The 23,897-nt window shown below is 44.6% G+C and overlaps 1 protein-coding gene across 4 annotated transcripts in view; it reads left to right on the top strand.

Annotated features, from left to right (window-relative positions):
* The window catches only part of WRAP73 (WD repeat containing, antisense to TP73), a 1,098,908-nt gene that overhangs the window by 1,907 nt on the left and 1,073,104 nt on the right, over positions 1-23,897 (top strand). Inside the window, exon 2 of one of the 4 annotated variants that reach the window (XM_069610233.1) lies at positions 1,494-1,642. The exons of the other annotated variants lie outside the window; for them this stretch is intronic. The gene's annotated coding sequence lies outside the window, so the exon portion shown is untranslated. The remainder of the gene's footprint in view (positions 1-1,493; positions 1,643-23,897) is intronic. 4 annotated transcript variants of the gene reach the window in all.

Genomic DNA, 23,897 nt, shown 5'->3' with positions numbered 1-23,897 from the left:
TGTGTTGTGCCCCCCACTCCATACGTAGCGTGGTTAACGCTTTAAAAAAAAAAGTCCTTTCAAACATGCTTTATGGGCAGAGGCGGCCAGATCCCGAGATATGGCGAGATCCAGCCCATTGGCCAGCGCTGGAGATAGGAGGAGGAGTGAGAACCCAGAACATTAATGGGTATAATGGGTAGAACCAGAGCCGAGCCAGTGGTTCCAGCTTGGCTCTAAGATCCAAACACTAATCGAGCCAGCACAAAAGCCATACTTGCGCGCTGCCTCCATAACTCCCACAACCTAAGACCCATACTTGGCGTTCTTCATCCCTTATGTCCCATCACATAAAATCCATACCTTGTGCCCTGCTTCCCCACAAGACTCTTACCTGGTGTCAGGGGTGTAACACCATTGGGCTTAAACCTAAACCATCCCCTCAATAAAATTCAGGATGGTCCCCTAAAGGACCTGCTCACATTCAGAGCTGAAATGAGCAGGACAAAATGCAGTTCCTGGGCTGTGCTGCCAGCATTTAACAATGGACTTGTTATTGCTTTTGTAAATGTGTTTCTTTGTGAATATTTGGGCAGTTAGCACTGTGATGGAACGTTTCCAACCGAAATAACCCACACAGCTCAAATTAACTACCAAATCTATTTGCTGCCAAGACCAAGTAAGTTGCACAATAAAACTCCCTTTAAAATATGTATATCCTTGGTGTCTATTAGCACCAGTGCCCCAGATAGGATTTTGAAGTAGGATCATTTTACTCCCTGTTTTTTTAAAGTTGGGAGTTCAATGATTTTTAGGGAGTAACAATGTAAGTCCAATTCCCAATAGGAGTACTTTATAAGCGAGTAAACATGTTTTAAATGGAAAACTGAAATGTTTTTGTAATAATGTCTTCCTTTGCACCTAGTTATTCATACACATTAAAAAAAAGATACACGTTTACTTCTTCCAATCAGGCAGTGATAATAGTTTCTTCCTTTACTATGTGCACTACTGCTCCAAATCTTTCCATGGGGCTCTGTGGGTGAAAGCATGAGCATAAGGTCCTACTTGTATGTTTTTACTCCTTTTTTTTTTTTTTTTTTTGGGAGTATTTTTACTCCCTGTTTTATTTTTTTAGTACTTGCCTATTTCTAGGGAATACGTGTCAGATGCACCCCTTATATGTAGGGCTGATTGGTCTCACATGCAAATAAGTGTTTGCTTTTATGTGGATATTCACATCAGGCATACCAATAAGCTGGACATTTGTAGCAAACCATCTCTATACCCAGGTGAACTTATTACACACTTTTTGTGTGTGTGTGTGTGTGTCTTAAAGGGCTGAAAGGAGTGGTGTAAAACAGATTTTTCAGGATTGCGTTATTTTGCATTCTCAGACTTGCAATATTTTGATTGAACATGTTTCTGTAAGAATTTACATGTTGTCACGTTGCTTTACTCTGTGATTTGTGTATTTTTTTGTAAACTTATATTTTTGTCATTTTGTCAAACAGTTAAGTCACTGCAGACAGGATACAAAGAAAAACAATAACTGAAAGTCCTCCCCGCTTCCAAACCTCAGGAGGTGCTTGCTTCTGTGAACAACGAAAGATCACATAAGCTTCAGCTCAGATATACCAACTGTCGATACCAAGATGACCAGGTTTGATCCAGTTTACCACCCAAAAGCTCATTACAATGCTGTAGATAGCTCTGTACTTCAGACAGTGGGAGCCCATCCCCACACCGGCTTATCATCCCAATTCCACACATCTTAGCTTGCTTCCCAGTTAGGAATCAAAAATCAAAGGCCCCACTCCTCCTGAATCGTTCCGCTTCGTCATGTACGATGGCCGTCGGCTTCACCACCATGTAAATATGTCAAGTTTCTGTTCCCAGACCACTCTGTCCAGGGCCCCAGGGGACTTCCACTTTTATGCCAGTGCAACCCTACCTGCCCGAAGCATTGATTCCCATAGTTTCTGGAGTCTTCTCTCTCCACCCTCCACCGGAGGAACTCGCAATAGGTTCTGAAGCACATCTAACTCCAGGGAGAGCCCCGTAACTTCCTTAATCCAGCTGAGGACATCGTCCAGGTACGTCTGGATCACTGGGCAATTCCACCACATATGGAACCATGTGGTGTGTTGTCCGGGAAGAGCCTCAAAACATCTTAGAAAGCTTAACTGGCTTTCTATGCCATCCATGGAGAACCATAAAGGTATGCCCAATGGTGTACATAAACAAGTTGCCATCAAAAAGGCTATTTTGAAAATCTTGGACCAGATCTCCTCATGGATCTTCCTCCCCAGCCAGTTCCCCCACCGCTGCTTGAAGGCTTGACTATTTCCCACCTCAGCCGTGATCATAATCTGGAATAAACGCAAAAGGATTCCCTTCAGACCCTCTGCTAAAGCCAGGACAGCCTCGAAACGAGTCGGGTTCCTAGACAAATTGCCTTCCCACTTCCCGTCAATTAGTAATTCTCTTAACCTCAGATATTCAAAGATGGTCATCGCGTCTTTCCCTATGACATCTGATACTGCTTTGTAGGATATAAAAGCTCCTTCAGGAAACAATTGTCCCATCCACTCTACCCCTCTGACTGCCTGTTCTGGAAGTGCCGAAAAAACCTGCTTCGGCAGGTCCACAGGGGGCCCAAACTGTGAGGAAAGCAGGGACGCCCAAGAGGACAAGTGACCATTAGCCTTGGATTATTTCCATACTGACCACAAAACCGCTAAATTAGGATGAGATCTCGGCTTCCTGGGAATTGCCCATAACAGGGACCACAGATGGTCTCCAACCTTTTTCGGGTGTGCGGCAACATCCTCGAGGAAGGTCCAATAATTGTCCAGGTTGTCCCGTAAATGTTCCACCAGTACCCTCCAATGGGCTGCATTATAATAGCTGTGGCAGTCGAGATAGGTAAATCTCCCCCCAGTCCCCAGGCAGAGTAAGTATTGAATGTTTAATCTTGGGGACTCTGTTCTGCCAAACAAATCGTGACAGCATGAATTTCGGCTCCTAAAGATATGTCTCCAGGACCCCTGTGGGCAAGTTCGAGAAGAGATAAAGCAGCCGGGGAAGAACATTCATTTTTACTGCGACGATACACTTATACCATGAGAGCACCCAGGGAACCCACCTTGCCAAGTCTTTCCTCAGCGTCGCAAGCATTGGGGTATCAATAAAGGAGACTAGCATGGTCAAATCTCTGGGAATCCGGACTCCCTGGTGCGTTGGTGCTACCTTTTTTCACATTCGTCCCATCAAGTCTAGTCGGCATAACACAAGATCTGTGGATATTTATTTTTAAGCCCTTAGAACTGTCCAAAGGACACAATCGGGGACATAAACTCAGGAACCAACAAACGCACATCCACTAAGTATGCAAATATATCGTCCGCAAATGGGGACAGCTTAAAACATGTATTGCAATTGCTAAGGGCTCTAGGGACATGGCATATAACTGGGGCGAGAGGAGACCTCCCTGCCTTGTCCCTCTGGTCAACGAAAAGGAGGCAGTAAGGGATCCATTGACCAACACCCTGGCTGTCGGGGAGCCGTAAAGGGCTACTATCCATTGCCACATGCACGTCCCCATGCAAAACTTCTCCAGAACCTGTAACATATACGGCCATTCGACGCAGTCGAATGCTTTCTCAGAGTCCATTATTACCACCATAGCATCAGTGTCTGCCCCCTGTGCTCCATGCATCAGAACTATAGTCTTCCTAATGAAGTAAGACTCCTGTCTTCCGTGGATGAAAACAACTTGATCACTGTGGATCAGTCTGAAGATATCCCTCTAGCCTCTGCTCCAGTAGTTTAGCTTATATCTTAACATTTGTATTCAAAAGCAATATGGGCAAATAAGAGGAGCACTCCCCCGGTCTCTCCCTTATTTGTGGATAACCACTATGATGGCACCCAACATCGAGGCGGGAAGAGGTTTCCCCTCTTACCACCCTATTAAAAAAACCTGGCCAGATGTGGGGCTAAAAGTCACCGAAACGCCTTGTAGAACTTAAAAGAGAAGATGTCATCCCCTGGCGTAGTTCCTGACTTGAATTCCTTAATCGTTAGTGCCACCTTCTCTGGGCTGATTGGATTGTCCATGTTGTCTTCTGCAAGGTCAGATTGACCTGGCATCCTCGGCAAATCGAGGAACTGGCACACAATATCACTAGCATCATAAAACATACAAAACTCTTCCCTTATCTCCTCCTGGTCGAACATTCTCTCCCCTCCGGATTTTTAATTTTGTTGACTAGCTTAGACTTCTGCACCTCCCGTAGGCACCATGCCAAGATCCTATCACCCTTCTCATGGTATTTCTGGTTAAAGAGGTCACCATCTTTTCTGTATGCTGAATAAGCAGGGTCTTAAGGCGCTTTTTGTAGGAGCGCGTCTGCACTGCTCAATGTGGGTTCAAACATCACGCCCTAGTACCCCAAGGGCGAAGGTTCTCTATCTTTGCCCATTCTCCTCTTCCCACCGTCTCTCGCTTTTTCTGTGCACCTAAGCCAATCAGCACCCTGCCTAATCGTGGCCTTGAACCTTTCCCACACAAATCGAGAGCTGGTAACCCCCCCCTCTTTAAACTCCAAATACTCTTGGATGCGGGTTTCAAGCGTCAGTGCCACCAACTTAGCCTTCAACAACCGATTGTTGCACATCCACCTACCAGAGGGCTGTCGGGCCCAGCCCTCACCGAAGACCACCCGAACTATGTTGTGATCCGGCCATGGGACCGGAGGGACGGCAACTGCGCGGACAAACCCCTTCAAGGCTACATCCACCAGCACCAAATCTATTCTGGAATAAGAGTCATGGGCTCGAGAGTAGAAAGTGAAGTGGGACTGCTCCTTTACCTTCAACGTAAGGGCGTCCTCAACCCCTAGGTCTGTTTTGGTGATATGAAACTTCCTAGATTGAGAACGCTCAGCATGGGATACCCCTTCCCCCTTCGGTCGTTTCCTATCCGTCTGTGTGCCAAGAACCATGTTAAAGTCACCCTCAAAAAAAAGTTTTAACTTATCCGAAAGGTTTTCCCAGAACAAAGTCTGCCCCTCATTAGGGCCGTAGACCGAAAAACAGTAATTGGGCTGCCCTTCAATAACCTGTTGATTGCAGCGTATCTCGCCTCAAGGTCATGAACCACCAACCCCAGAGTGGACGCTGCAACTATGGCCACCCCTTTCCTCTTAGTCAGGGCTGAGGACTGGAATACCTCACCAATGCAACTGACTCTCGGCTCCGGCAAGCTTCCTCCCGCCCAGTGGGTTTCCTGCAAAAGAAGCCGGTCCAGGTTGGCCTTCTTAAGTTCACGGAGCATGAGAGACCGTTTTGTGGGAGATTTCAAACCCCGGACATTGAGGGATCCTATCACCAAGTCCACTTTCACATCCCCCAATAATAAAAAGCATTAGATTCACATTGTTGGTCGCACCTGACAGCCAAACAAAGCGCCGTTCCCGCAAAGCCTAAACAGAAAACTGCGCAAGCTCACTCACCCCAAACCAATAGCAAGCTGCGCTCTCCCCCACCCTCCCCCCAACTTGACATCATGAGGGCTTAGGCGCAGCGGTATTCAAACTGTGGGGCGCGCCCCTCTGGTGGGCCGCAGCCTCATGCCCAGGGGTGGGGGGGGAGGTGTGCGCATCCACAGTTTGAAAAGAAGAAAAAAAAAGAGGATAAATGACCAAAGGGTCGGGCTGTTGCTTCATTAACGAGCAGCAGCCCGATCCACGGCCCCTGCCACACATGCTTAGTGCGACAGGGGCCGGGCCTTTGTGAGGCCTCGGGCTCCATTAGGAGCCTATTAATGAAAACGAAAGAAAAAAGCGCACACCTTCTTTTGCCTTGATGATGGTCGTCTTCATGAATAGGCTCCTAATGGAGCCTTAGGCCCCACAAAGGCCCGGCCTCTGTCGCACTAATGGTGGTGGCAGCAGGGTCGGATTGGCCCTTGGCCTGGCCGAAATCGTCCCTGGGCAGTAAGGGCCGGTTTCAGGCCATGCTTGGGCCAATTTGAAAAAAAAAAAATTCGGAAACATTCATTTTTTTCTAATTTATGTTTTCATTTTTTATTTTTCAAAAACCTTTCATCCTTCTTGGGTCGATATAAGTACCAACACAGATTGGGTAATATTGTATGCATATTTGTTCTACAAAAAAAGAGCTCAAGGGTAATTGCTATATAATACCATATTATCATGTGGCCTTGGACGTCTGCTTGGAGTCACAGTATTTTGACAATATGGATCTACGTATGGTGATCCATTCTTTTATGAAATGTATATTACCTTAGTGAAATCATAACCATATTTTTCATAGTCTAGTTTACTTGGGAACAATGCTATTTGATGCCACTTCCTATTTTGTCAAGGGGTGAAAGTTTGTTTTTCATCGCTTCCCGGGATGTCACTTTGGTGTGGGGTCAAATTACATCACTTGCGGTGATATCATCAGAGGTCAAGTATCGTGAGGCGAGGGGTGGGCCACTTTTTTTTGGGTGACCGGGCCTTATTTCTTGTCCCAGTCCGACCCTGGGTGGCAGCAGTGGTGTGGAACTGTCCAAGTGTCACAGAAGTGCTAGAACAAATTGGGCACAGGCACCTACTGTTTTACAAATTAAGCACTTGGTATACACATGCAGTTGCAATTAAATGTTAATTAAAAAAGTATGCCCTCAAGAGTATGCTATCACAGAGAAACGGGGACCCCAAAGCCAGTTCAACTACCCACTCCCAGGTGTGCTACTGAACAGGTAGATGTAAGTCGAGAGCCAACCAACCTCTTTCTCCCATCTGTGCTACTGTACCATACAAATTGGGGGGGGGGGGGATTACTCTCCTGCAGCCTCTCTCCCAGTCATCGATTCTTGATGATTTACTGGTGCAGTCACAAAAAAAGATTTTTTTTTGGGGGGTTCATTTTGTTTACAAAAGTAGCACATTGCTAAAACCCCCTGGCTGCCAGTTCATTGTCCTTGGAGCGTCCCAGGCTCCCTACCCCCTGAGAGCCACCAACCTTGGGTGCTGTTTTATAACAAATGAAAGACGCGGACAGAACAATAACTGTGTGAGTCAACTGAGAGATGAATGCACTCATGCTCCATTCAGAGAGAGGCTTTGAAAATGTAGCTCTGACAAATCAGAGAATCAGGGGGGCAAAGAAGCACTGCACATCTCCGCTCCCTCTTCATGGGTTTACGGTTGCCACCTTAAAGGTTGCCAACAGCTAACCTGCCATCCTGTCCCAACTCCATGCCTCGTGTGCTATTCCCTGGTCAATCAAACCCTGTGAACTCATAGGCCGCATAAGACCCACAGAAGTCTTTTTACCGCCTGTCCTGAACGTTTCTTGCACTAGTGCTATTAACGCATGCAGCTCCAAGGTATGATATTAACAACCAGTGTTTGTGGGTAAAGGGCCGGCATAAAGTCTCTATTTCAGAGCCAGAGTCAAATGATAAGGTACTTGTGGCAGTATGGAGTTCCAGGCCTCTGCTTGGACGCCGGGTTCTGCAACCTTTAGCTCTGAAGATGTGTTGGACTACAATGCTCATCAGCCCCAGCCAGCACAGTCAATGGTGATGGATCATAGGAGTTGTAGTCCAAAACATCCAGAGAGCCACATGTTTAAGACCCCTGGCTTTAAGGAACAGGAAGTAAAATAATCCATGAAAGTAACAGGAGTATGACGTTCCTGGATCTACATGGGTAGAATAAAAGTAGACTAGAAGAACAGCCTGGGGGCATCAAGTTTATGTAGGATGGAATGGTGAGGGTCTGAGTCACCTGAGGAGACGGGGGTATCTTACAGGTCTGAAACCTGGTAATCCACTTTACAATAAAAGACAACATGGAGAGAGGTGATTTCTCTGTGTGACCTGTAAATCTGCCGAGATACCACCAAACTGTACTACCATTACTGCCACTTGGTCTGGCGGTATTACTGCCGGATTACAAGTGGTGGTAGGCAGTGTTAGTCCCCATTAATTGGAGTTGATAGGACTCCATGGTGGATTCAGCGGTATTACTGCTGGTAGTCATTTTGCTGGTGGGAATATCCCAAATTGTTCTATTTTGGGCGGTATGGTGGAGGAAATACCTCCAGCTTCTTGCTGGAGGATTTTCCTTCACCTTTGCCCTCAAACTCATAGTTGGGCGGTGCGATAATGTGGCTCTTACGGTATTACCAGTGTTGCCAGTCAGAACTCGTTTACCTCAGCAATGTATTCAGTTCTCTGTTTTTTGTCCTGACGCTTAAAATGTGCGATTTGCATTACAAGCTGTGTGCCGCAGACGGCTTCCACTCTAAGCGGGTGAGAAGTTAGGACTGAAGTTAACCTTAAATTTGTCGACATTGCAAGTCTCACTTCTCCCAAAGCAACAGCAGAGCCCGCTTGCCAGTGCCTGATAATCCCAAAATTCTCTGTAATTTTTTGCAAAGCTGCATTTTATTTTTATTAGGTTATTTTACTCACTGAATGCTGATCAAGTGTTTTAAGTCTGGACTTTATTAACTGGGTGCTTGTAATTGCAGCACGAGCACCCTTTACAATCTAAACTAGAGGTGTGTTTACAATGTTGACTGTTCCAAAATACATCTCCTAATGTGCTGCTTTGGGCAGGTGGCCCCCTTTACGCTGTACACAATGATACATTGTCCAGTTGACATACTATGTGATTTGTGTATTTTAGAAAGGAAACTAAGACCACTAGCACTCACCACCCCAGAAACTCCCAATCCCACCTTTTGGGGGCATTCCTATGGACATGGGAACACAGAGGAAAGAATGAATAAAAAGTATTTGCCTTCAAGAGGAAGCTAGACCTTTGCAAAAGAACAGTTGGAGCTGGTCAAGCCACCTAGCAACATTAAGGTCCAGCTTTGATTAATACTTCCCTGAAGTAAATTCTGGCATTAATGACTGGGTGATGTAAACTTTTCTGGCAGGTGGTGCATCATCCATTTGATGGCCAGGAAGAGCTGATTGAGGTTCAGTCGGACACTGCTCTGCAATCTGAATTTAGGAACATTGCAGTGGGTGAATTTTGACTGAAGGTAATCCTGGAGTATCCTACATTGGCATGGTCTGCTATACAGTCGCTCTTACCCTTTGGGTCTTACTACTTGTGCGAAATAGGCTTTTCAGCATTGGCTTTTTTACTGACGCCTTCATTTTTTTGAATAAGGGGTGTTTCAAATGAATGTTGAAAACCAGGAAAGTGGGAGTTTTTAAAACATGGAGACAACCATGGCTACAACATTTAGACGCGAGTGCTTCCATCAGTCCCAAACATCGCCTGGGTAACTGCTTTTTAACATTGTACACTACTTTACCAGAATGTCTGGTAAATTACAATGTTAAAGCAGTTGACACTCTTCACCCCCCCCCCCCCCCAAGTCTGAAACCACACTTGATTGCATTATACTTCCGCCAGGATTGCATTATACTTCAGCAGCACATCTGATGTGTCCACTGAAAGGTTTAAGATTAAGCTACATCCCTAACTCTATCTGGTTACCCAGAGGTAACATCTTAGCAAATTTCACTTGTGGCTGGCCAATCTACAGCAGCACTATTGTAAGTTTGAATTGTTGATGTTTTACTGAACTATGGCACCACACACGTCTTGCTTGGTAGTTTTTAATCGGGAAACGTCTTTACTTCTCGTTTCCCTTGAATTGGGAACTTTTTTTTTTGGTGGTGGTACTCCTCCTTGCAGCTGTACCTTCTGTTTAGCAAGCATTTCATTCTCCCATCCTAGTTGTGTTGCTGGACGATTATAGAGCGGTGGAGTAGGGGCAGTGATGTCTTACTGGAATGTAACTCGAAGGCTTAAATCTCCTTCTTTCTTGACTTTAGTATATGCAGTGCATGCTAGCCAATGTTTCCACTGTTCGGCGCTGCGCGCCAACACCCGCCCCCCCCCCCGCGCTGTTGCACCAAGTTGGCGACTATATGCAAATTTGCGGTCATATAACTGCCAGTGATGTCACTTCCTGTATTTGGGCCCCCCCTCGGGAAATTCATAAGTCTGCTCCCTGCCCCCAGGGGTGCATCAGACCGCTGGGGGTGGGGAGACCCATCGGAACTCACTCCTCAGACTAACTGCTTGCAAGGGTTTGGTTTTGTTGTTGCTTGGCCCCTCCGACCCGCCCTCTCAGTGGTCCAACCCCAGTTTCCGCCTTTCACCGGGGTCCCAAGCCACAGCATGGACTGCAAAGGTTCCCATGTAGGAGGAGGACCGTAGAACCCCTCTCCCTCCACCTTGGAGGTACAAATTGCACCTCTGGGCGACGCTGCCAGGGGGCGGCCTCTACTTGGCCCCTGCACCGATGCCCACAGCCTAGCTTTATTTTGCCGGCACACAACACTGCAGCATGCACCTGCGATGGAGCTCCTGTTCCCCAGGCCTGACAGGCTGGGTAAAGTGGCTTCGGTTCTGCAGGTTTGTGGCTCCTTGCAGACCTTGCTCACCTCCTTTGTGTGGCCGATCCGGGGAACCAGCTCCACCTGGGATCCGTCACTTCCACAGCACGGCAGGCCTCCTGGAGTGTAGACACAAGGGCAGTCTCGGCTCCTCCATGGCAGAACGTCCTCTGCCTGGATCTCCCGAGCCCGTTAAGGTCGGGCTCAGAAATTTTGACCAGATGTTTTCCACATCTGTACTGCACTGCTATCTTCCGTTTAGCTTTCCGGGGTGGGGTGCAAAACAGAGGTTCAGTCCATTTTGACCAGCTCGGAACGGCACACAATGTTCAGGCAGCCACCATGAATGCGCCCACTGGTGGCCTTCAATTTTGTGTATTTTTAAGTAAACTTTATAAGGTGAAACGTTGGTATTTGTACCAAGTAGATCTTGGAAGTTATGTGGTCAAGTGCCTACATTGCAGAGCGAGTTAAAATCCTGGCTTCCTTACTTCCTTGCTTAGCTGAAGTGTTTGATCTTGGTCCAATAAAGTAATCACACTGACTTAAGTAACAAAAATGGAGTCATTCAAAGTGATTAAGTTTATACAATTTGAAAAAAATATGCTCCCTTAAAATTTGGCAGATTTAATGATTTTAAGAGGCAAAATGGTGTGCTCATGCTCATGTTAATGGCCCCAGGGGCTGTTACCTTGGATTGCGTTATTATTGCATTGGCCCTCCATCTGTCTTGAATCACTTAATTTGACAGGCAGATACATAGTCTCACCAGTAAGTCAGCGCACCAGAGATTCTAGTATACCAGAGTGGCTGCTGCAGAACTCATTTCATTTCCTCCCCTGTTGCCAATTATCGAAGTTGCTTGTCCTGTCCAAAGCACCTCCCAAAAGGAGAATGAGTGAAACTCTTTGCTGTGCCTGGTTATGCTCGGTTATGCTATGTTATTGATGCTTGTATAACACACCTGGCATTTTGCGTTTCTAGCAACTTCAGAATCTGCAATAGGTGTATTGGGGACAGGATCAGGGCGTGGTTGTTTACTTGTGTGAAGATTTGAAAAGTTGGGCTTTTTGTGGTGTGTTAGTGTTAGCTATTTTGTGATCTCTAGAGCAGTGGCCAATGTGCACTCCAGGTTGCTATGGTAACTTGCTTGTGTGATTGTCTGTGGTGACTTGTCAGAATGTAGTTTAAGGACTGGAGAGTTGTTTTGGTTCATCTGTGGTTGGTTGATGTAGTTTTTTGCAAAATTCTGTCGACACGCGTCTATAGTTGCTGTGTACTTTGTATTGTGTAACGAGTATTGTTTTGCTGCTGCACTTGTCATGTGTTGTCGTAAGGTTGCTAGGTGGAATGATTTTGAGGTGGTTATTTTTACCAAACCTTGCCCAACAGGCCAGACAATAACAACCAAGCAAAACATTTTTCCCTTTGGAAACATCACAGTTGGTGATTTTTTTTATTTTTATATATAGAGGCAAATCTTTCTCCAGCTTTAATGCCTTGTTATGCCATACTTTGTGGTGATAGCCTAAGCGATACTATGTTGGGTGATGGACGCCATGCCATATCACATATTCAGGGCCCACAGTTTTTAGACATTTGCTTGGGCCCTTCCTTCTAACTGCTCAGTGACCCCTCAAAAGCACTCCAACTGTAGTGACTCTGTCTTTCTTGCAGAACTGACATATCCATAATGGGCAGCAGGGTGCCAACCTGCCACCCATAATGCAGGAGTCGAAGCCAGCGAAAAAAGGGGAGCGCCTGGCTATTCCCTGATCTCTCCAGGTAAAGCAGACTTTTTCTAACAAATAATCGGGGCGAGCCCGGTAAAGCCACAAGGGCCCAAGAACAATTTAATGAAAATTGTAACGTAAACAATGCATGTTATAATTCGTACAAGATTAGCACAGGGAAGTGAACCCATAAACATACACTGAAATTCGTAATCATAATGACTCTAAGTACCTATTCAGAGTATCAAGTATCTCATGAGTACATCGCTTTCGGAACCTTATTGGTATGGAATCTAATAATCAAATAAAGTTGTGTGTGTGTGTGAGACACGCACTGTACAGTATAAAAAGTCGACACAACTGTGTTTCGGCTTTAACCTATTCTGTTGGCTGGCCTTCATCAGGACAAGTGTAATCTACAGACTAAGTGTGTTGACAAGAGTGCACCCAGCGGAGAAATGTCCACTAGAACGGTTGAAAAGACATAGAGATTTGTGAGCAAAGGAGAAGCTGTAGTGAACCCAGTGAAGGGAGGTTGAAAGTAAAGAAGGGTCAGCGCCCAGAAGAGGGCGACCGAGAGTTGAACCCATCCACCAGTGAACATTGGAAACGTCTTTTCATTTGTTAAAGGAACTTTATTTTGGAACCAGAGAGGCCCTCAAAAGCGAGAAAACATAGCTTTCCAGGGTCTTGATATCATTAAAGAACTTTCTAGCGATTTGCACCAAGAAGAGGGGAACTTCGGGGTGAAAGTAGTCACCCAAAGCCCATGGAAAAGAGACTGTGTAATTGTTTTTTTTAGTTGAGTACGTCAGGTCCTCGAAGGCAAGAGACTTTCAAGGAAATGAGACTTGGCCATCGACGGTCCTGCAAACTGCCATTGGAACTGTCGTCTTGTGCTGGAGAAGCCCAAGACTGTTCTGTGCTCCAAGCTACCATGTTAACCATTGTCCAAAATGTGGGACAGACACCCCCAGGCTACCGCATTCTGACCTATTATTTGAGAACATTTTTTTTTTTTCTTTTCTTTTCTTGAGAACTATCCCTATCCCACACCCCTTTTTGTATTAGTTGCGAGGTTTAGCAATAGGTTTCTTGGTATAGGACCTTTTTTTATTTTGACGCAACGCCACTAGGACTGCCTTATTTTCATTTGATGGTCAAAGCTTGCTCCCATCTTAGATTTAGGTTTAGAAAAAGCGTTTTTCCAACCTGCATAGAGAATTAATTGGTCAGTGAGCACCCTTGAACTGTGATCACTTGTCTGTCTGTCTTTTTGCCACCATGAGTATCTCACAGTTAATCATGCAGTTTTGTTGAAGGAATTGTTTAATCGTGGTTGCCCGGCTCCTTTTGGTATCCTAGTGGCCCTGCATTAAGACACCGATATAGGCTGCACTCTTCAGGGAACTGATCAGTGGATGGAGCCAAACCGGCGATTGCGGCAATTGTGTGTCCTGGCTCCCTTTTTTAATTACATTTTTATATTAAAAAAATGGGTTCTTGCTGGGACACAATGCAAACTAAACCCCCACACTTGTGCAATGCCAAAATCCAATACTTTAATTATGCAGACGATATTGTTTTATTTGATACAACCCTGATTGGCTTGCAGCGTGCCTTACAAGGTATAAATACATTTTTGCTGGGGCTCAAACTGAATTTGAATGTACCCAAATCAAAGATTTTAATTTTAAACATGGGTCACTCGAAATGGAAAAATGTAAAATGGCACATTGCAGGCAATTCGTTGGAGGCTGTCCCGTGTTTTAAATATCTGGGTAGCTTGATCTATTCTGGTATTGCAAAATTTGCATTATACAATGATAAATGAGTGCTATTTCTGTCGTCCGCAATGCAGTCAATTCAATTTGATTATAGGTATGGCCGTTGTTTGGCCATTCCAATGATTAGTTCTACCAAGAGAAAATCCTGCCGAAATTAATTTTTGGTGCCGAGCATGCCACAGTGGGTATGCCATGGTCCAAGCTGGAAGCACTTCTGTGGAGAAGGGTATTAAAACTGCCAAATTCGGTCCCACTGGCCGGAATAAGGTATGAATTGGGCCTGTTGCCACTGAGGATGTTTGTAGAGTGGAGGGTGCTGCAAAAATATGCATCAATTCTGGTACCTCCACGTGATTCTCTGTATGTAGAATTGGGGGAATGTTTTATGTCGGGTCTACTGTAATCCACTGATACGTTGGAAAAGTAAGTGTGATGACTTGCTGACAAAGATAGAATCTTTGGTGGAGGAGCTCTGCATGAACCCCAAAAAAGTTAAAATTCAAATCTACAAATATGGATGGATTGAGACTACGGCATCAGTAATGGGGTATCGTTGCTTTGATGACCACTTTAAATGAAATATAAAACACTTCAGGACTGTTGCACCTTACTTGGAAAAAATATCCATCGATATATTTTAGATCAATGATTTTAAGACTCAAACTGAACCGACATTGGGTGTGTTTGGTATGAGACAGAAGATTCCTATGGCGCAAAGACATTGCTGATACTGTGGTCAATACCCAGAGGCACTTGGACATCTATGCATAGCGTGTCCTATTCTTGCAGATTTGCGGGTGGATAAAGTGCATACATTTCTATCAGCTGTGTAAGGTTATAACCCAGAATATCTTTGGATACATATTCTAAACACAAATGAAATTTTCTTGCTGATTGCAATTTTAGCAAGTGTATCTATTGCCTGTGATAAAATGTAATGGATTCATTGTTTGCACATTCCAAACCATGACTGTTTATGAGGTCTTTAGGTTTCTGTGAATGTTTTAACTGAATAATTGAATATCTGTTAAGAATTGTGTAATTGCTGTTTTATCTTGTGTGAAGGGTTCTACTTTTGTAACCAATACACACAAATAAATAAAATTATGGGTTAACGCGGCAGTCTGCAACCTTTTGGCTCTTCACAGGTTGTAGAGTACAACGTCCATCAGACCCAACCATCAAAGTCAATGCTGAGGGATCATTGGAGTCGTAGTTCAAAACACCTGGAGAACCCCAAGTTGCAGAACCTTGGCCTTAAGAAAGATTAGTTTGTTCTTACGTGGGGAACTTGTCTATTTGGACATAGCCAGCAAAGCCATGCTTGAGCATAACCAGCTGGAAAATGTTTTTTACACTGGTATGTGTTCTAGGCTTGGGCATCATGAAAAGGCATAGAAAAGCCTGCTCCTGGGCACTGTTGGTGACGTGGCATCTACTGAATTGTTTCCATCGACTATTCCCCCCCCCCCCCGCCCCGATTTCTGTTTCACCCATTTTGTACGGTTAGTGTACTGTAAAACGCACCATTTATACCCATTATTTAAAAGAAATGTGCTCTCTTGGCCAAGTCTCCCTCACTATGCTCCAACACTCATGCCCATTCATGAGAAATGTTTATGCCCTTCCAGTTAAAGAATTCACTAGACGCCAACTGCTTACACATGGTTATGGTACAATGTAGCTGGCCATGCCCTATCAACTACTAGTAACTGACCAAGCCAACCACTCACCATATGACCACAGCATTACTATTTTGGTAGGTTCTATTAAAAACCTTTGGGAACCAGCAAAGCTTGGATTTGAGCCCAGTCAATTTGGAGATAAGGAGCAGAAGGATGTTTGTGTGTTTCGCAGCGCTTTATGAACATTTACAGTGCGTTCATAGCACTGTCATTTCATGGGAATCGCACAGTTGATCTACTTCTGGGTCCTGTTAAGTTGCAGAGAAGCGCTGTATTTGGCAATATACATTTGCTCTCACTCGTATTTCGTGGTCGTGGGATAGATGTGCACGTCCTTGTCATTTACCCCCACATGGCCCCTGTGCCTTTTTTGGTTGGACCATAATGTACGCTTCTTGGTTGGTTATAATTGATTTTCTAAAGCACTTCACATGTTCTGTGAATCCTAAAGTTATTGTGCAATACTCTGGTTCTGACTTACTGGCATTGATATGCTTTACAGATTATCGCGCTCGTTATCCCTCCAATGGCCTATATGTTGCTTTGAAATGTGGATATTTTATTGTAAAGGAACCAAATAAACTCAGACTTTACACATTCCTGTATTAGGACATTACAATCCTTCTCTGTAGAGGTCAGTCACCTTAAAGTAAAGCTAAACCACAACCAGCTCACCACTCAGAAAATTATTATTAGACTCCAGTTCAGCATCTGTCCTTCTCCCGCCTATCATCTCACTCTTGTTTTTCCCATACATTCATCTATAAATGTCCAAATCTTGGTGCTGACACTTCTGTTGGTTGGCTCGGCAAACTCCGTTCTCTCACTTGTTATAGTAAGGGTTTCTTACAAACTGAACTGGTGAAAGCCTCCATATCATTATGGCCCCGCTCGAGCACCTTTCAACTCCAAAACACATCAACCACATTTAGTGCCAGGCATCGTCTGTCTAGATCGTGCCATCACAGTTGTCTTGCTTGTAAAACAGGCTGCATATTCCTTAAACATTCTGTCATGCCTACCAATAACTAATAAAAACTAGAACACGCATCTCAACTAGCACAACCCTGATCACTCCCCCTAACCTAATGCGTTTTCCCCCCACTAAGCTCCTTAACCACAAACGAATCCCTCTTTCATATAACCTCCTATACCCCTAACTCTTCTTTTAGACCAAAGCCTGATGACACCCTGGCAGGGTAACAATTGGCCGCTTCCCGGGAAAGGTTAAGCGCTGTAAAACCACTATGGTGCTGAATGGGCATTATAAATACTGAATAACATCTATAAACTTGAAGTATGTATGAATGTATGTCTTAACTATAACAGTTCCACTTACAAGTATACAAATTACATTGAACCAACCTGACAAATATAATATTGTTTCTGGTTAGCAAACAGATTATAATTGAATCTTTTTCCCATTACGAATGAAACTCTAAAAGTACCATACTCAGAAGTTATGTTGTTGGAAAAAGATCTCCTTTTGAATTGTGCAACTATTTTCTAGATTGAAAGACTCGCCACAAAAACAAATGTTGACTGTGTCACCTGTTCACTGCCACTACATACATTGAAATCGAGATTTGATGATCAGGGGCTAAAAGCAGCTTCTGGGTATCGAGCTACCGCCGGGGAAGAACTTAGTGTATTGCGAGTCGCATGGTCTAATGTACATATGAGATGTGTTCTATAAACTTTTTGATTATTGTATGTGACCCATTATACTTTTAATATCTCCTGTATGTATCCTAATGTTCGTTTATAAACGGAGTTCATGTCACAAGTATCTTTCAATGGCACCAATTAACTTGGGGATTCAATAAGTTATCTCACGATACCTGTGGGTGTCAAGCTATTAAGGTTCTCGAAGCTTACAATAAGGTGCTAAATAGTTCCCTCTCCTAGCAATTCCGAACCCTGCACTATTGGACAAAGGCCTGCAGCTTGGTATTCTGCATGTTGGGAAGTTCTGCCAAAAGTCACTTTTAGTATTTAATTTTTTTATTTTTTGCTTGTCAAAAGAGCAGTTATCACTTAAAATTCCGACTTGCCATGACCTGTTCCGTGCTTGCTATCTGCATATAAAGAGCTTCTCTTGCCGATGTGTAGCAGGCAGCAATGACCTTCCTGTCCACCCCAATGCCAGGCTCGTTCTGCTTTACTCTGTGAGGGCTGCAACAGTTACGAAGCACTGGGAGGGATGTAGTGTTAGCAAGACGGGACATCATTCAGGTGCTGCCCGCACCAAGCCAGTCAAGTTTATCTCCGGAAGGAGGGTAGATCAGCACTGTTTACAATGGGGACAGTACAGAGGGGATGGTTAGCTTCCCAGAGCAAGGTAGAGGGTACAGCAACATCACTGTTGAGGAATAGGGGGATCAAAATAAAAATGTCAAGCTCCTGTGTATCAGACATCCACCAGTAGACATGAGCTACTTCTTGGGAGTCACAAATCTAACGTTGACTCGAGATGCAAATTGTTATCTTTTTGTCTATCACATATGACTCGTCCTTTAAATATCTATTAGTTCCATCTCAATGCTCCCTTTTTATAAACAAAAATCTACAAACAAAGTGTATGGAACCAGTTTGTCGTGGCAATTGAAGCCTGTGGTAGTTGTTGATGTGAACATCACCTATGCTATGCAGCAGACAGGAGCAAAACGTACTCTGGCAATTTCACATAGGTCCGGTGGACAGGCAGACTAACCCTGTGTGTTTGACTGGGAGATACTTGAACAACAGGATGTGGAAAGTGGTATTCCTAAAACATGGGTGAATGGTCAGGTACGCTAATCACTGAGAGGTGGGCAGAAGGGTTTGGGTACTAGGTACTATTTGGTGGAAGACTGGAAGGTATTTGCACCACTTGGTGGTTAACAGATCTCTAGTTGTGGCATTTGTTTTGGACAGAGGGCACTTGGCCCACGTGGGGTGGGGCCCATACTCGCACCACTGATAAGGTTGCCACCCTTTGAAATCTGGAATGGTCTAGCTCTGTTACTGTGCCTAGAGACCCAAGCTACTCCTCACTGATGAGCCCCAACAAGGGCGAAACATGTTTGGGGATGCTTGTGGTCTCGTGCAGAAGGAATGTGACCTAGCAGTTCGGGCTGGACTGCCCCTTTTGGGGTGGGGCCAAGCCTGATTTGCATATGGTCTTTCCCCTTCTGTAATGGCTTGGCAGACGAAGAACGGTGGTCTGGAGGGTTGCCCAGAGAAATGCCAGTGGTTAAGATTCATTCTAAACCTTCCAGCCATCACCTCTTTGTTTTTGCTAGCTCTTTTACTTACATTTGTCCATCGTTTATTCATATTTGTTTGGCATCCTTGGGTCTGGGTGTGGGTCAACTCGAAAGTACTCTTGGAGCTTGTGCTAATTGTATTTTTGGCTTACATTTTTGTTACAAACTTATCACCATGTCAGATCTTTATATTTATTTTGAAACTGGCATTCACATAAACGGACCTAGTGGGCTAACAGTTTTAATTGCAGTTTATGAACAGATACTGGCACCTCAGGGGGTGGTCAATACTTCCACCATGGTGGGCATGCACTGGTCTCGGACCCCCATCAAATATTCACACAAGAGGTTGGATATGTATTCGCATACCAGGGAGTAGGTAGTTGCAACACAGTAATGGGGAGGGCATTAACATTGTGGAGGTGGCAGTGGGCTTTTTGTATCAACTGTTTGGTGACTCATTTAAAAAAGAAGTCTGCACACTTTGGTTCTCCAGATGTTTTCGTCTACAATTCCCATCAGATCAGTCCTAGGCAGCATATCAATTGAGGGTTCGTGGCAGCTGTGGTCCAAACCATCTGGACTGCCAAATGTTGCCAAACCCTTATTTAGTAGCACAACCCTGCATTCTGAAATGTATTTTTCTGAAATGTGAGTTTAAATGTCACGGCTAATAGACTGGTTCACTTACTTCCTTTAATCTTTCATGCCTCGTTTATGCTGTTGACTCCCAGATAATGTTCTTGTTTTCTTACTTCTCAGATTCTAGCCCTTCTACTCTCTGCTGGTGGTCTTGTTATGTAGTCTTGAATAACTCCCCATTCTGCTCATTTCAGCTCCACTAAAGCTGAAGTTGTTTTCTATCCTGACACCAGCATTTCTTCATCATTTCCCTTTTCCTCCCTCTCAACTTCTCTTCCTTCCTCTGCATGTAACCTCTGTGTTACCTTTAACCCTAACTTTACCTCTTCACAGCACATTTCTAATACTGCTTGTGCCTCTCGTTGCCAAAAATCCAAATTGTTCTTTTCTTTTATTTCGTGTAGCTAAACATATTCCTTCTGTTGTTCCGTCCTGTCCTCATTTGTTCCACCCCCTGCATTGATCACCCTGCCTGCTAACTTGAACCTCTCTGTTCGTATTTTACTTTGTCTTTCTCCTTGGGGATCATATTTTTTACCTCACTATGTATCATGGGTCTCCTTTTGGTCTTGTTTTCTTTGTATCGTCTTCCAGTATATCGACGATTGGCTCCTCCCAGTGTCTATTATTTCCCTCTACAAACCCATTTATTCCCCAGATTCCCAGTCACATTTTCTTCTGGGTGATCCTAAGCCCCCTGTCACAGTTTTGCTTTCGTTCCTTTTCTCTTAGGTCCCAGACATTGGAACCAGCTATCTTTACCTCTTTGATCTGCTTCTTCCTTTCCTATTTTCCATCTACAACATATACAAAATTTGTTTTCTTCCTCTGTCAAATGTTCGTATGTTTTCTAAAACATATTTTATGTGGCTATTGTGAGGTTTTGCTGAATATATCTCCATGGAAAAAGCAAATCCTCTGTAGTTATTGATTTCAAAGCTAAATGGTTGGATACTGTATGTATGTTTCTTATAGCACTAATCAAAGCCTTCTGGTTGATTTTGAAGAGCTGTAAATGTTAGGATCTGAATACAAGAGGGAGGGAATTAAGGTGGAGGAGAAAGGACAGGGTTGTAAGAGTAATCATTTGAGTGACTGTAAAAGTAGAGTTAGACTCTACTGTGACTAAGAAGTTGGGACAATGGGACAAACACTAATCTAGAGATCGAAAGCATGTTGTTCTAACGCTTCATCCATGGTGTCTGCAGACAACCTTTGCCCTTTGTAAGAGGAGGAGCCTGCTTTTCTTTTGTCCCTATCCCCCCACCTCCCAACCCTGTTTCAGGGTTTGCACCCACCATTAGGGGCACATGCTCTGACACTCGCTCGCATAGTCCGATGCTTCTACGCCGAAAATCATTAGTCTGTTTGGTTGACTGCACCAGAGGCTCCCTTGGAGAGAAGTGCCCCTAATTAGAAATGTGGTGACCTTACGGTTGTGCAGAGGCGGTGCAGAACTCCTCTCCACTCCAGGATTTGAATAGTGGTTCTGCAATTGGAGGGAAGCAAAGTGAAAGTCTTACCAAACCTGGCACTCGTGACTGAGTTGGACAACATGTTCTTGCTGAAGAATAGATATTCAGCTTCACGATTTGTTTGTATTTTGCTCCAGCTGAAAAACGTTTGTCTTCTCGTTTGGTTGCATTGTAAGAACTAAGAGAGGCACATATGCAGTGTGGATTACAAAGGAAACATTGAAAGCGTACATGACTAACTATAAAACTAAGTGTGTTTGTGTATTGGGGAGGGGGAGTGGTGAAGGTGAGTGAGAGGTGAGCATTATTGCTGTAAGAGGGGAGCATGTTTGGCAATCTGAAGATTTCCCAAAAAGTAGGCTGCCTATCTGAAGAAAGTAGAACTAGGGTTAAGTTCGTTACAGGTCTGGTACTAAAGACGTGGTTATTTCCCAAACTGTACTGGGTTTTCCAGAGAACTTCCTTATTGGGCACATTTCTTAAATACTTTTAAAAACCACTTCTACTCTTCCCCAAAATGATTGATGTGAGAGATGAGAGCACTTTTCTGTTTGGACAGAAAGAGAGAAGAAACACGGTTTCTGCTGGTTTTGGGTGGGGGCTGTAGTTTGAGATGCATATGAAAGTCCATAGAGCTTTGCTCCTGGTGTGGTGGGAAAGCAGTGGTGTAAGTGGATGATATTTGGTGAAATTGAGTGAATGCCCAACAGGCAGGTGACTTCGAAGAGCTTCAAGCGGTTGGGAAGATTCAGTCACATTTCAGGCTCTCCTATGTATGATTATCTCTGTCCCTACCCTACCAGTAGCACTGAAAGAGTCCTCCGTCATTTGGCCTATTAGTCCTCACTTAAAAAATAGCACAGACTATAGAAACCACTTAATTCACATGTACCCTTGACTTGTGTCCTGCCTGAGCAGGCCTTTATACATGTTTCTGAGCTGCAAGGAAGGTTCAACACTCGCTCTCTCTACTGAAGCTTCCCAGCTTCTTTGTATTCCACCTGTACTATGGAGTCTGTCTGCTCCATAGCTCTTAAAGGCATTTGTATTTTACTACTGCAGCACACAGCTCCTTATGGGGACCCTTAGGATCCTCCTTTTAAGATTCCCTTTTCTGTATCCTCAAGTAACTACAGTTCTTATCTTGCCCAAAACTCTATAGTCTGAGAGATTAGCACACACCAGCTTCAGTGGAATGCCAACGGGATACCTAGTATCCCCTTCTTTCTGCTTCTGTGACCTTTTAGTCACATAGACAATCCCCAAGTTATGGCTGTTGGCAGTGGACGTATTCGACTAATTATTGTGTAGTTTTTGTACCACAGGCTGTGTCCATAGCCTGGGTAGTGCACAATAGGGGTGCCAAAGTACCAACTTGGGGCCTCCCTTCTTTTTTCGCCATTGCTAGCGTGGTTGTTCTTTGTTAGCCCTTCTATCTTTCTGGGGGCGGGGGGAGGGGGGTGTTTTTTGCCTTTGGCAGGAACCCTTGGGTGTCTCTGCCTAGGCTCCAGAGTGGGCAGGCAGGATGTGGGGTAGGAGTTTTCCACCCCCCCTATGTCCTGTCTGCCAGAGTGCCCACAGGGGGGGGGGGGAGGGTCTGGCTGTCCTGATTGGACAGCCAAACACCCCTTTCTGTAAAATGCTGAGCGAGATTGCAGAGGAGTGTGTACTGAAACTATATAAAAGGCGAGGGTTCTGCTGACCACTGGAAGCTGAAGTCACCAAAGAAGACGACCAGAGATGCTTGCAAACCCTTTGCAACACTGTGAAGCGACCACTGCTGCCCTCACCCAGTTTTCTGTGCAGCAGAGGTGGTCGAAGAGGACAATTTCTTCCCTTTCGCTGGTGGGAACAACCAGTCCCAAGATGAACTTTGAATTGAGCCATCTCCCGAGGACCTAGGAGTTTCCAGAGATGCCAAACCCCAATACCAGGAGACCTGCTGCCCATTTTGAGTGCATCGTCGTGGAAAGGCTGAATCCGTCAAAATCTTTGCTGAACCTGTAAGGACACTCCAGAGATCTGATCCAACTAGCCCAGACCCCCTCGTCCGAGCGTGGGACTGCAGGAAGCAAAGTTTGACCAGACAATCTGTGTCCTTTATTGGTGTTGCAGAAAAGGCACCAAAACTACAGAGTGAAAACCAAGAAGTTGCTGAAAGTGGTGTCCCAGGTCCTTCCTCGAGACTCCTGCTGGGAGATCCCTTTCCATTTTCCGGCCTTCAGGTCCAGAGCTGCAACATCGTGGAGCATCCAGTACAAACAACTTCTTCTAACCTAAGGTACTGTGGTGGAAAAAGGTATTATTTAATGATTCCAAGAAGTCGATCCAGAGCGTTGGAGTACACATAGAGGTGCCAAGGGTATCCCCTCTTAACTCCAACTCAAGCCGCTGATTGTGTCCCTTCATCAAGTCCTTTTAAAGGTCTCTCTTGTTAGTTGTTAACTTGCTGTTTCTATAACACTAGAGACTGGAAGAATTCCACAGGAACTCTTCATGTTCTGCTGCTTGTCAAGACTTTGAGCCCTCTTCGAGCTGCCTTTTAGCTAGGGTTGCGTTTTGCGACATAAAAGACTTAATGGGTAAAGAAACCCTCCCTCTCTAGAATCTCAAATCTGTCTAATGTTACACTAACCCTTTTCCTCCCTTTTTAAGTGACTTTACTATGTGTTTGCAGAGTAAATGCATTACTGTGTGAATGGTTAAGAAGCGCAGGTGCGCATAATAACTGATAGTACCATAACATTCTTTTCCCTTTCTAACGTTGCTACAAATGTAATTGCGAACAAACCCAAAAGTGAAATTGTCCTTTTTGAAGTGTTTTCTCCAGTATTCTGAGGTTTTAGTGTGAACGTCTAAAGTATTTAAAGGGATTCTGGTGTGTGTATATATAATAGA

Source organism: Ambystoma mexicanum, chromosome 8, assembly GCF_040938575.1.
Source record: "Ambystoma mexicanum isolate Mex_15411 chromosome 8, UKY_AmexF1_1, whole genome shotgun sequence".
Classification (NCBI taxonomy): Eukaryota; Metazoa; Chordata; class Amphibia; order Caudata; family Ambystomatidae; genus Ambystoma; species Ambystoma mexicanum.
This window is presented reverse-complemented; position numbering and strand designations above follow the sequence as displayed.